This window comes from Melanerpes formicivorus, unplaced genomic scaffold (genome assembly GCF_026170545.1).
Source record: "Melanerpes formicivorus ecotype bairdi unplaced genomic scaffold, bMelFor1.0.p_v2 SCAF_8, whole genome shotgun sequence".
Taxonomy (NCBI): domain Eukaryota; kingdom Metazoa; phylum Chordata; class Aves; order Piciformes; family Picidae; genus Melanerpes; species Melanerpes formicivorus.
Window position 1 is genome coordinate 6,978,108 of NW_027142360.1, and position 12,019 is coordinate 6,990,126.

Consider the following 12,019-nt stretch of genomic DNA (forward strand, 5'->3'; position numbering starts at 1 on the left):
CGTGTCATTTCATGAGCTCGGATAGTGCCTGGAAACCTGGGATTGTTTGAGCTAAAGCATATTTGAGTAACATTTCTGGCTCTTTTCTTAGCCTGTGCCAATACACATAGAATAATATTTTGTATCTGCTGTTTCTAGAATATTGTGCTTCCAGATAACAAATAATTTTGATAAAGTGCCTGGATATTCACAGAATCACAGAATGTTAGGGTGCTGGCAGGACCTCAAAAGATCATCCAGTCCAACCCCCCCTGCCACAGCAGGATCACCTAGAGTAGCTCACACAGGAACACATCCAGGCATGTTTGGAATGCCTCCACAACCTCTCTGGGCAGCCTGCTCCAGGGCTCTGTCACCCTCACAGCGAAAAAGTTTTTCCTTATGTTCATGTGGAACCTCCTGTGTTCCATCTTGCACCCATTGCCCCTTGTCCTATCGTTGGACATCACTGAGAAGAGCCTGGCTCCATCCTCCTGACACTCACCCTTCACGTATTTATAAACATTAATGAGGTTACCCCTCATTATCAGAATGTGTGAGATCCTGGTCACTGTTTATAATGAAGGTACCAGTTGTTAATCAAAGAACCAGGCTCTCAGCTATTTAGGAGATTGTGTTAGTGAAGGGGAATTGCAACGCTGGGAAAACCATATTTGCTTGTATAATATGATTCTTGGGTTATGGGAAGGATGAATTCTCTGAACTCACAGTATTTTGTGTCAAAAATTAATTCATTATCTTAAAGCTTTTCCATTCTGTGTGATCAGCTAAATACAGCCTAGCTATGCTTCCCTTCATTTCCATTATCCAGAATATAGGACAAGAAAGAACAGAGGTCATGCCATTATGATCATTTTTGCCTCAAGGAAATCGTAGGGACCCCAAGAAGCACAGTTAGGTCATGTTTGTAAAAGACAGGAGTCTAAAGCCTTGCTTTAAACCATGCCTGTCTTAGAGAAACGCTCTGCAGGCATTACCATACATCTTTCCCTGTCTGTCTGGTTCCAGGCTAGAGCACTTCAGTTACTTCACCTTTGAACAGAATCCCTAAATCTACAACATTTTCAGGCAATTGATCATAGGCAATTTGTGATGTCTGAGATCTCTTTACAGCTCTCAACTATTAGGAGGACAGCTGTATACAGGAGTGAATCCTGATTAAAGCCTAAGCACTCCAGACATTCAAGGCAATTCCAAAACCCTTGGATGCTGTAGCTATGCCTTTGTCTGAGTGCTGCAAACTGGATTTCTGTTCAGTTGATTGGATGGCCTCCTCCAACAACTGTTGAGGAGATGTTGATTTTAAGGATGCTCAGCAGACTGTATTTGTGTTTTGAAAGGTGCTGCTGGCAGTCAGTGCTACTGCAGGAGGAGGCTTTCCCTCCCACAGCCCTCCGTTTTCCCTGCAGCTGTCAGTAGGCAGCAGCTCTATGGCTTGTGCTGTTACAGTGTTATTACCTGTTGGCAGCCAGTCTGAGCTTCCTTCCAGAATCTGCTCTGGGAAGATAAGTTTTGTTAAGAGGGGAAGCAGAAGATGAAGGGCACGTATGTTATCAGTCCAAGTTCAAGTACTCGCCCAGAAGGATCCCAAAAGAACAAAGTTAGCCTCGCTGCAGCTGCTGCTTTGCCGCTTTAGCTTCCCTCCTTTTTCCTCTCTGCCTGCGCTTTTGTCCTCATGGCGTGGCTACCATTGTATAGTAGTTTTAAGGGATGAAAGCAAGTGATTGCTGATGGGTGACATGATAAGGCTTTAAATGGGAATGCAGATTGGTTCCAATACCAAGCAAAATAATAACGTGAACAAAGCAAGCGGTGGCAGCACAATTGGCTTAGAATGATGGCGGGAGCCATAAGTGACTGACAAAAGAAACTGTGATACACAAATATCAATATGTGTTTTAAAGTAAACCCTGACATTGGAATGTCTAGACCCATCCAAGATCCGGCGGTCTGGGAAACTCTGTAACTTTAGAGCTCTCCAGATGCGGCGCAGACTGCAGCTCACCTTTCATCTTAGTAACATTTTGCATCCCGTTCTCGTCTGACTTTCTGGGAATCTGGGTGCTGAGCACACGCAGGAAATTGGGGATTACAAACTTGTCTGAACTTTTCATTGCTAGACATTAACATGCGGATGCAGCAGCCTGTATGTAAATGATGTTATCTGAGCTGGTTTATGCATGTGCTTCCAAGATAAGAAAGGAGATTATTTCATTATGTGAACTAATTACCTGTGAAGAAAAAAAAAATTAGAGCTCTTTTAATGTTAATGCCAGGCTGTATTTTTATTAACCTTCATACTCAATGATCCAATGTTGTATGTTTGTTGTGTATTTTCACATATTCAGGACTTGAGCCTTTAACCAAAATGAAAGACGTTCTTGATAAGCTTTGTCACAAACAGCTTTCTTTGCGAGGTTGCAGCTGCATCTCAGAGCCTTCCTTTGCCTGTATAATGGGGTTGCTTCACCAAGGACAAAGTGACTTTAAGTGTCATAGTATTGCTGCTTAATTATGCACAGCAGCAATTAAAGACAAAAAGCGGACAATCATATCAAACTGGAACTACCAACACCAGAACAAGAGGACACAATCTCAAGCTGTGCCAGGGGAGGTTTAGGCTGGAGGTTAGGAAGAAATTCTTCATAGAGAGAGTGATTGCCCATTGGAATGGGCTGCCTGGGGAGGTGGTGGAGTTGGAGGTGTTTAGGAAGAGACTTGATGGGGTGCTTGGTGCCTTGGTGTAGTTGATTAGATGGTGTTGGATGATAGGTTGGACATGATGGTCATGAAGGTCTCTTCCAACCTGGTCTATTCCATTCTATTCTATTCTATTCTATTCTATTCTATTCTATTCTATTCTATTCTATTCTATTCTATTCTATTCTATTCTATTCTATAACAGAGAAGATATTCTCTTGGCCTGATCTGGACTTGAGTACAACCAGGTCAACAGAGTTCACGTTCATATAGCAGATCTGAGTCCAAATGAGAACAGCCCTTTTGGTTTCAGGTAGGCAACTTGTGCTGAACATTTTCATACTGCAAACATTCTGATGTGAGAGAGAATTTCTGTGAGAGTCTGATCTCTTGTGGTTACTACGTCTCAGCTGACATTCAGCATGGCACTTATTAATAATATAATTAGATAAGGGAGGAGGGGAGTAACATTCAAATATTTAATATTTGTGTGCCCAGGCGGCTGGGAGGGCCAATGGCATCCTGGCCTGTATCAGGAACAGTGTGGTCAGCAGAGGCAGGGAGGTCATTCTGCCTCTCTACACTGCACTGGTTAGGCCACACCTTGAGTCCTGTGTCCAGTTCTGGGCCCCTCAGTTTAGGAAAGATGTTGATTTGCTGGAACATGTCCAGAGAAGGGCAACAAAGCTGGTGAGGGGTTTGGAACACAAGCCCTATGAAGGGAGACTGAGGGAGCTGGGGTTGCTTAGCCTGTAGAAGAGGAGGCTCAGGGGAGACGTTACTGCTCTCTATAACTACCTTAAGGGAGGTTGTAGACAGGCAGGGGCTGATCTCTTCTCCCAGGCAACCAGCGCCAGAACAAGAGGACACAGTCTCAAGCTGCACCAGGGGAGGTTCAGAGTGGATGTTAGGAAGAAATTCTTCATAGAGAGAGTGATTGCCCATTGGAATGGGCTGCCCAGGGAGGTGGTGGAGCTGCCATCATTGGAGGTGTTTAGGAGGGGACTCAATAGGGTGCTTGGCTGCATGGTTTAGTTGATTAGATGGTGTTGGATGATAGGTTGGACACGATGATCTTGAAGGTCTCTTCCAATCTGGTTTGGTCTATTCTATTTTAATATTAGTACATCTTTTAAACCATCATTTATTTTGTCACACTTTAAGCACAATATAAACTGAGTTGTTGATGTTTGCAGTTATATATTTTTTTACTGATGATAATATGTTGCATGTAATGGAAATGAATGTCCTTTCCAGCCTGCTGCCACACATTCCTTCCTTAAGTAATATAGTTGATTGTTTGGGGGCAGGGAACTACCTGAGGAAAGTACTGAACAGTATTTTTTAGTGCAATTTAAATGTGTCACTAGGCAAAAAAATATTAATGCTCATATTCACTGAAAAAAAATAAAGGAAAAAAAGGAAGTTTTAAAAGACTGAAGAGAATCAAAAGCATCCCGTGATTAAAGACCAGGCCCATGCCTATTGAGCACACTCCATGTATAGTAATAACAAGAGCTTTCACTGCAAGGCTTCACAGATGGACAACTACACCTCAGAGCAACTCTATTATGCACATTCTAACCGTGGTCAAATTGCTGCATAACAAAATGGTAAAATGGTTTGTGCACTCCTATGGAGCCAGTTGATTCGGAGACTGTGAGCAGCTGAGCTGGGAATATCCTTCAGGAGAGAGGAATCACTGCTTTGCCTATCAGAAGACATGCAGCCCATCTGTAGGGCATGCCACTGGGGTATCAAGTTAATTCAGGATTTAGGTTTCCCAATCCTGCATGTATTCCAGGCTTCCTGAGAGAGGGGCCCTCTGAACTATTTAAATTCTGAATTATGGAAGGGTCACAGTGCAACTGTGTGATATGTGCTGCGTCCCTACCTCCTAGCAGCCATCCTCTAAGAACAATAATTACCAGAAATTGCTATGAGTTCCTCAAAACTCTTTTGTTCCCCAGCTCCTGGGCTGAATCTGGCATTATGGCCCCACTGAGGTCAGTGGGAATTTTGCAATCGATGCCAGAGAGGCTGAAGTTTCAGATGAGGCTCACAGAGTTTATCTGAGAGCACACCTCTCTGATCCTTTGACTGGCAATAAAGGTGGCTGCTGCAAGACTGAGTGTAAAGCATTCAAATCTCAGTTTCCATTCCATTAGTCATAATCAGCAGAAACATAATGCAAGTTTTCAAACGTTCATGTTTATATGGTGACCTAATTGTGGCCTTCCAGTATCTGAAGGTGGCCTACAGGAAGGCTGGGGAAGGACTTCTCAGGATCTCAGGGAGTGATAGGACTAGGGGGAATGGAATGAAGCTGGAGGTGGGGAGATTCAGGCTGGATGTGAGGAGGAGGTTCTTCACCATGAGAGAGGTGAAGCCCTGGAATGGGTTGTCCAGGAAGGTGGTCAAGGCCCCGTCCCTGGAGGTGTTTAAGCCCAGGCTGGATGAGGCTTTGGCCAGCCTGATCTAGTGTGGGGTGTCCCTGCCCAGGGCAGGGGGGTTGGAACTGGATGATCCTTGTGGTCCCTTCCAACCCTGAATGATACTATGATACTATGATATTTCCCAGTGCTTCGAATTAACAGCACTGGAACTCAATCAGCATGTGTGTAGTCAAAAAGACCTTACTTCACCTTCCTTGTTTACATTGTGAGGACCTCAGCCATGCAGCAGCCACTTTCAGTCATTTTGGTAAAATAAAAGCTTCACTGTGAACGAAAATAATCTCACAGGTACTCAAAGCTGGTGCTTGTGTGGTGATCGCCGTGGGGCAGTTGGCACAGACAGTAGGTTACTTAAATGCAGTGTGGAAGACAATGCATTTACATGGAATGGCTAGAGCTGGCTACATAAGATGCCACCATTGTCAATAGTATGATCCCAAGCAGCTGATACTGCCATAGAAATCCTCTCAGCCCCAAAGCTGCCATGCAAACACCGCAGCACGCAGACGTGCTAGGCAATAATACTGAGGTAACAGGAGTGCAAGCTGGTGCCTTGATGGAGTTGGCTTGCAGAATGTGCTGGTATTTGTATAGGTTTTCTACAGACTACTGCTGCCTTCTGTGTGGCTTTTTTTTGTTGCTAGGGAGGAGCAGAAGAGAATATAGGAAAGCTAGGTGCTGCCCTTGTTAAACCAGAGAAATGAACAGAAGCTGTGAGAGGTACTGAAGAGGGAGGAGGGGGGCGGGAGAGTTCTGTTTTTGCCAGATTGCAACTGCATTCCAGCTTCAGAGGGCAAGAGTGGGTAAGTTTGCAGAGTAAAGCCAGAGAGATTTGACAAGCAGATATTCCCCTGGCTCTCTTGTCAGTACGCAGACAGGCAGCACAGTTCCTTTGGCACAGAATCGCTGCAGTGAGCTGATGAAGATCTTTTCAGTCCCTGGGCTTCCCAGTGCTGTCATGACAACAGCTACTTTCTCGGTCCTGCTCAAACCCCTTTTCACATTCAGTGAATGCCATGCACAGAAAAGTAGGTTGTTCTCATCAATCTCCCTCTTGCTCGCTCCCAGGTTTGATTGATTGAGAATGGGGAGGGATGTTGTACTTCTGTGGACTTGGCTTATTTTCCATGAACATGACAGATCCTTGATCTTGTAGGAAGAGTTTGAAGAGTTATGAATTGGAAACATCATTTTAATAGCTCAGAAGGCAAATACACTGTCTGCAATAAATATTTGTCACTAGTGGCAAATAACAATGGAGTAATCCTACTGATTTTGTAATTGCTTTGTTTGACTCCTGCTCTTTGGTGAACACCACAATAAAAGAGAAGCTAGTTTTTATATGAGAATCTGAACTTTTCTGAGATGCAGGTGTTTGATCATGCCTAAGCTTACCAAATAATAATTCATATTTAAATACACTAAATCTGTATATCTCAGGTTGTCTGATAACCATTCCATTACCTGAATTTTTCCTGTAACATAGGCAGAGCAGGGGGGAGAAAAGAGGAATTATCCAGCTGTTAAGGTTTGGGGAGATCTGGATTGTGACACCTCCTTCATGACAGGATTTTGCCCAAGGCTGACTGGACTGTGTGATAAATACCTCTCTTAAGGAGAGGTATTTATCCCTTAACCCTCTAGCATGCCAAGACCTAGCAGTCACAGAAGATATGTAATCTTAGTTGCTCAGCACTTCTAGTCTCACAGGATTTAGCAAGACCCTAAATTTGTCATGCACACTACCATAGGAATTTTGAATGCAGCCATCAGTCTCTCAGACTGCATCTAAATCTGCCTGGAGGGACTCACTGTCATTCAGCTCGGCTCTCTGGTTAGTGACCAGGGTTTTCTTCCCATCTTTAGAAAACCTGGTGCAAGGTATGGCAGGTGTGAACATGGTTTTCATCCCCATGTGAAGCCTGGGCAGAATATCTGGGAACTCAGAAAAAAAAATATGTACTGGGTTTTCAGGTTTGGCAGTGACTCAGTCTTTGTGCAACATGGGAATAATATCTCAACTTTACAGAATCATAAAATAGTTGAGGTTGGAAGGTGCCTCTAAAGATCATTAAGTCAAACTTCCCTGGTAAAAGCGATAGAATAGAATAGAATAGAATAGAATAGAATAGAATAGAATAGAATAGAATAGAATAGAATAGAATAGAATCCAATCCAGGTTGGAAAAGACCTTTGAGATCGAGTCCAACCTATCATCCAACACTGTCTAATCAACTAACCCATGGCACCAAGCACCCCATCCAGTCTCTTCCTAAACCCCATCCAGTCTCTTCCTAAACACCTGGGCAGCTCATTCCAATGGCAAATCACTCCTTCTATGAAAAACTTCTTCCTAACATCCAGCCTAAACCTCCCCTGGCACATCTTGAGACTGTGTCCTCTTGTTCTGGTGCTGGTTGCCTGGGAGAAGAGACCAACCCCACCTGGCTACAACCTCCCTTAAGGTAATTGTAGACAGCAATAAAGTCTCAACTAGAACAGGCTGCTCAGGACCATAAAATCATAGAATGCCAGATTTGAAATGTACCAGCACCCTGTCAAGCTGAGTCTTAGAAGTCCAGTGCAGGGGAATCCACTAGTTCCCTTGGGAGATGATTCCAATCTCTAACTATTCTCATGGAGAAACATTTTCTGCTGGAGTTCAGTAACTTGTATTCATTACTCCTTGTTTTTTCCATGGGAGTTCCTGTAGAAAAGTGAGTCTCCACTGTCCTGCTAGCCACCCTCTCTGTACAGGTATTTGGTAACAAGGCCTCCCCTAAGCCTTCTCTTCTCAAGGCTCTCTTAGCCTTTCCCTATATGGCAGGGCTGCCAGTCCCTCTCTGGACACTTTCCAGTGTGTCCACATCTGGGTTTTTTTGCATAGCAGGGACCAGGGGTGGTCTGACAAGCACTGACAATGACTTTATCTCTGCTGGCAATGCCCTTGTTGATGCAACCCAGCATTCTGCTAGCTTTCTTTGCCACTGCAGCACACTATTCACTCATGCTAAGCTCGTCCACCAAGACCCCTAGGTCTTTTTCCCACAGGGTGGCTTTCCAGCCAGATGTATCTCAGTCTGAGCTACACTCCTGGGTTATGTATTCCAAGGTGCAAGACCTTACATGAAGGGCATGTTCACATGAGCTTGATCTTAGAAATACAAGAGATTCTTTCAAGAAGGGGGAAAAAACCCACAAGCATTGTAACTAGATTTTGGCTAGGGAATTTTCTTGTAAATTTTATGAAACAATAATTGTAAAACTAATTGAAGACTTTTGTATGAAAAACCTGTATTCCAGTTATAACCACAAAGTGAAGAAGGGGATTTTAAAAGTAATCCTAGAAGGACACAAAAAGCAGCTCCATGCTGAAGGACCTTGGTGTCCTGGTGGACAATAAGTTATCCATGGGACAGCAATGTGTCCTTGTGGCCAAGAAGGCCAACGGGATCCTGGAATGCATGAAGAAGAGTGCATCCAGCAGGTCAAGGGAAGATCTCTTTCCCCTCTACCGTGCCCTAGTGAGACCACATCCGGAGTATTGTGGGCTCTGCAGTTCTGGGCTCCGTGGCTGAAGAGGGACAGGGATATACCAGAGAGAGTTCAACAGAGGCTATGAGGCTGATGAAGGGAATGGAACATGTATCTGATGAGGAAAGACTGAGAGACTTGAGACTTTTTAATTTGGAGAAGAGAAAACTGAGAGGGGATCTTAATCATGCTCACAAATATTTGAAGGGTGGGTGGCAAGAAGAAGGGGCCAGTCTCTTTTTCAGTGGTGCTCTGTGATAGGGCAAGGGGCAATGGACAAAAACTGGAACACAGGAAATTCCTCCTACAACATGAGTGAAAACTTCTGTACTGTGAGGGTGACAGCACTGGAACAGGCTGTCTCCTCTGGAGACTTTCAAGACCCATCTGAATGCATTCCTGTGTGATCTGCCCTGGGTGATCCTGCTTTGGCAAGGGGCTGGACTTGATCTTCAGTGGTCCCTTCCTCTATGACTCTATGGAAAAGCTACTGAGAGCTTGTACTCTTTCCAGGCTGTGATTTGTATTTAATTAGCATTCAGTTCCTTATGCAATGCTTTTTGGTTGTAATGGTTACACACCGGCTTTGCAACATGGAAGATCTTAATTACTTTTATGGTTTTGAAAAGCATCTCCATGTGTGAAAAGCAAAACTCTGCTCTTGATTTCACATCTACATTTCTAGGGGGAAAAAAAAAACCCTGAAACACTGAGCTAGAGAATACAGAATACAGGATTAACCAGGTTGGAAGAGACCTTCGAGATCATCGAGTCCAACCTATCATCCAACACCATCTAATAAACTAAACCATGGCACTAAGTGCCCCATCCAGTCTCTTATCATAGTATCAGTCAGGGTTGGAAGGGACCACAAGGATCAGCTAGTTCCAACCCCCGTGCCATGGGCAGGGACACCCAGAGCCTCGTCCAGCCTGGTCTTAAACACCTCCAGGGACAGCACCCCAACCACCTCCCTGGACAACCCATTCCAGGGCTTCACCACTCTCATGGGGAAGAACTTCCTCCTCATATCCAGCCTGAATCTCCCCACCTCCAGCTTCATTCCATTCCCCCTAGTCCTATCACTACCTGAGATCCTGACAATTCTCTTCCCAGCCTTCTTGTACCCCCCTTCAGATACTAGAAGGCCACAATTAGGTCACCTCAGAGCCTTCTCTTCTCCAGACTGAACAGCCCCAACTCCTTCAATCTGTCCTCATAGGAGAGGTGCTCCAGCCCTCTGATCATCCTCTTGGCCCTTCTCTGGACCTGTTCCAGCACGTCCATATCCCTCTTGTAATAGGGGCCCCAGAACTGGGCGCAGTACTCCAGGTGGGTGATGGTGACTCCATCACCTCCCCAGGCAGCCAGAGTGCTTGTGTAGGATTGCCTCCTCCATTGGGATGCCCTCACCCTGGTTTTATTATAATGTTTTGTAGTAAAAGACTGGTGGAGAACAAATGGATAAACCAGTGGACACCTTGTGTTTGTGCTTGGGTGCCCACCTTCATTTAAAGCAGGAATCCAGCTTTGTTTTGCCTAAGAATGTAGACATTCTGTGTGCATGTTTCAGTTTTAGCATCAAGCTGTAAAGCATACAAATGAACTATGTTATGAATGCCTTGAACTCAAAGCTTTGTATCTTTCACCTACAAGAAATCTTCATGCTTTCGTGTTTTGCTTTTTCCCCCTGTTTCCCTTCAATATCATTTGACAGCAAATGTAGCACCAATTAGCATGGGTTTGTTAGAGGACAGGATTTATGAACTTGTATCCAATTCCTTTCAGTTGTATCAGAGAATCTAAGGAACTTGGGCTTCCTCTTACTGTTTGTGTTTAAAAACAGCTCAGCGCCAAGATGCCCTCATCCCTACTGGGCTGGCAAGTTGTTAAAATACAAATGCAAATATGACAAATGTTGGGGTGTTGTGTTGGATGAGCTCCAGAAAACCTATCCTCTGGTCCTTTGTATCACCTTGATAATTTCTTATTTTTCTCTGTTCCTTTTTTCCCCATCCCCAGGGTGGGCACATTTAACTGTCCCAAGTTTTCTGAAGTTTCACAGTCTAACAGTGAAAGAATGCCTTCCCCCCCCCCCCCCCCCCCCCCCCCCCCCCCCTTCTTCCTAGTTACCACTGAAAGCAGTTTCTTGGTCTAGCTTATGAAATTCAGCCAGCTGTGCTGGTGCAACAGAAGAGGCAGTGTTTCACCATGAGAGCTGGAACAAAGCATGGGCAGGGCAGAGCTGGGAAGAAGGACCCCAGCAGTATCTAGAACTCATATCGCTGCAGCATGTTATGCAAAGTCCCAGTGAGGGCTCACTGCCCAACAGGGAGAGAATAGGGACTCCAGCCCAACGTGCAGTCCCAGGAGCCTTCCTTTGATTGACCTGACCTAAGCAAGGCTTGCAGTTTTCTATGGTCATGGTTTCTAAGCAAACAGTTTGGGGAAAGATTAAAGGCAGCATTAGAAAGAAAACGGCATAGAAGCCAAGTTGAAAGGGAGAATCAACTAGGTGCTGCAGGAGAGGGTGGGGTCAGAATTGCAGAGTGAGAGGGTTTCAGTCTGGTCAGAAGGGAAGGGTGAGAACTGAGTGCTGGATGCTGACTTGAAGCCATGGGAGATTGCAGCCTCTTCTGCCAGACCTTGGATTTGGATGAGAAAGGGTGGGGCAGAAAGAAAGGAAGGGTGCAGTTTGCAGAGGCTGCTGAGCAGGCAGAATGTTGCGAGCAAGGTGAGTCATGAGGTTCAGGCAGCAGGAATTTCCTGCAGTGCTTAAGATACACATGCAGAGGCTGGGGCAGGAGAAGGGATTTCAGAGACCAAACGGTTTGTTTTACAGGATTTGCCCTGATGTCCTAACAAGTGCAGGACAGGAGGTCACTTTTCCTGTATCTTAGGCCTATGGCATTTTTGGGATTCTTTTTATAGGCCTTTCTTGCTGTTTTCATGTGCTTTGCTAGCATACTCTACATCATAGTATCATGATGCTAATCAGTATCTTGAAAAAGCCCTCAAAAGACCTGGCTTACACGTCCAAATGATTCTGATGATCTCACCTAACTGTCCTTCAGGAAAAGAAAAGAAAAACCAAAGAAATCCACAAAACAGCAGAAGCACGGAATCACAGAATCACCAAGGTTGGGAGAGACCTCAAAGATCACCAAGTCCAACGAAGAAACTGCTTCTTTGGAGGGTTATTGATCCTGCTGCCTGTGAAGGCCCTGCACCCTGGTGTTCCTGAGGTAAGAATAACATTTATTTCTGCTCTGCTATGTCTACAATATTGTTCTTGCACTAGTGGAGAATGGTTCTGCTTGGACTCTTTG

The 12,019-nt window shown here is 44.8% G+C and overlaps 1 protein-coding gene across 4 annotated transcripts in view; it reads left to right on the top strand.

Moving 5' to 3' along the window:
* Positions 1 to 11,489: 11,489 nt before the first annotated feature.
* The window catches only part of AEBP2 (AE binding protein 2), a 53,923-nt gene continuing 53,393 nt past the window's right edge, over positions 11,490 to 12,019 (top strand). For 2 of the 4 annotated variants that reach the window (XM_068141908.1, XM_068141911.1), the window contains exon 1: positions 11,510 to 11,935. The gene's annotated coding sequence lies outside the window, so the exon portion shown is untranslated. Of the gene's footprint in view, positions 11,936 to 12,019 lie in introns of all 4 variants that reach the window. The other 2 variants (XM_068141909.1, XM_068141910.1) reach the window with 2 other exon arrangements.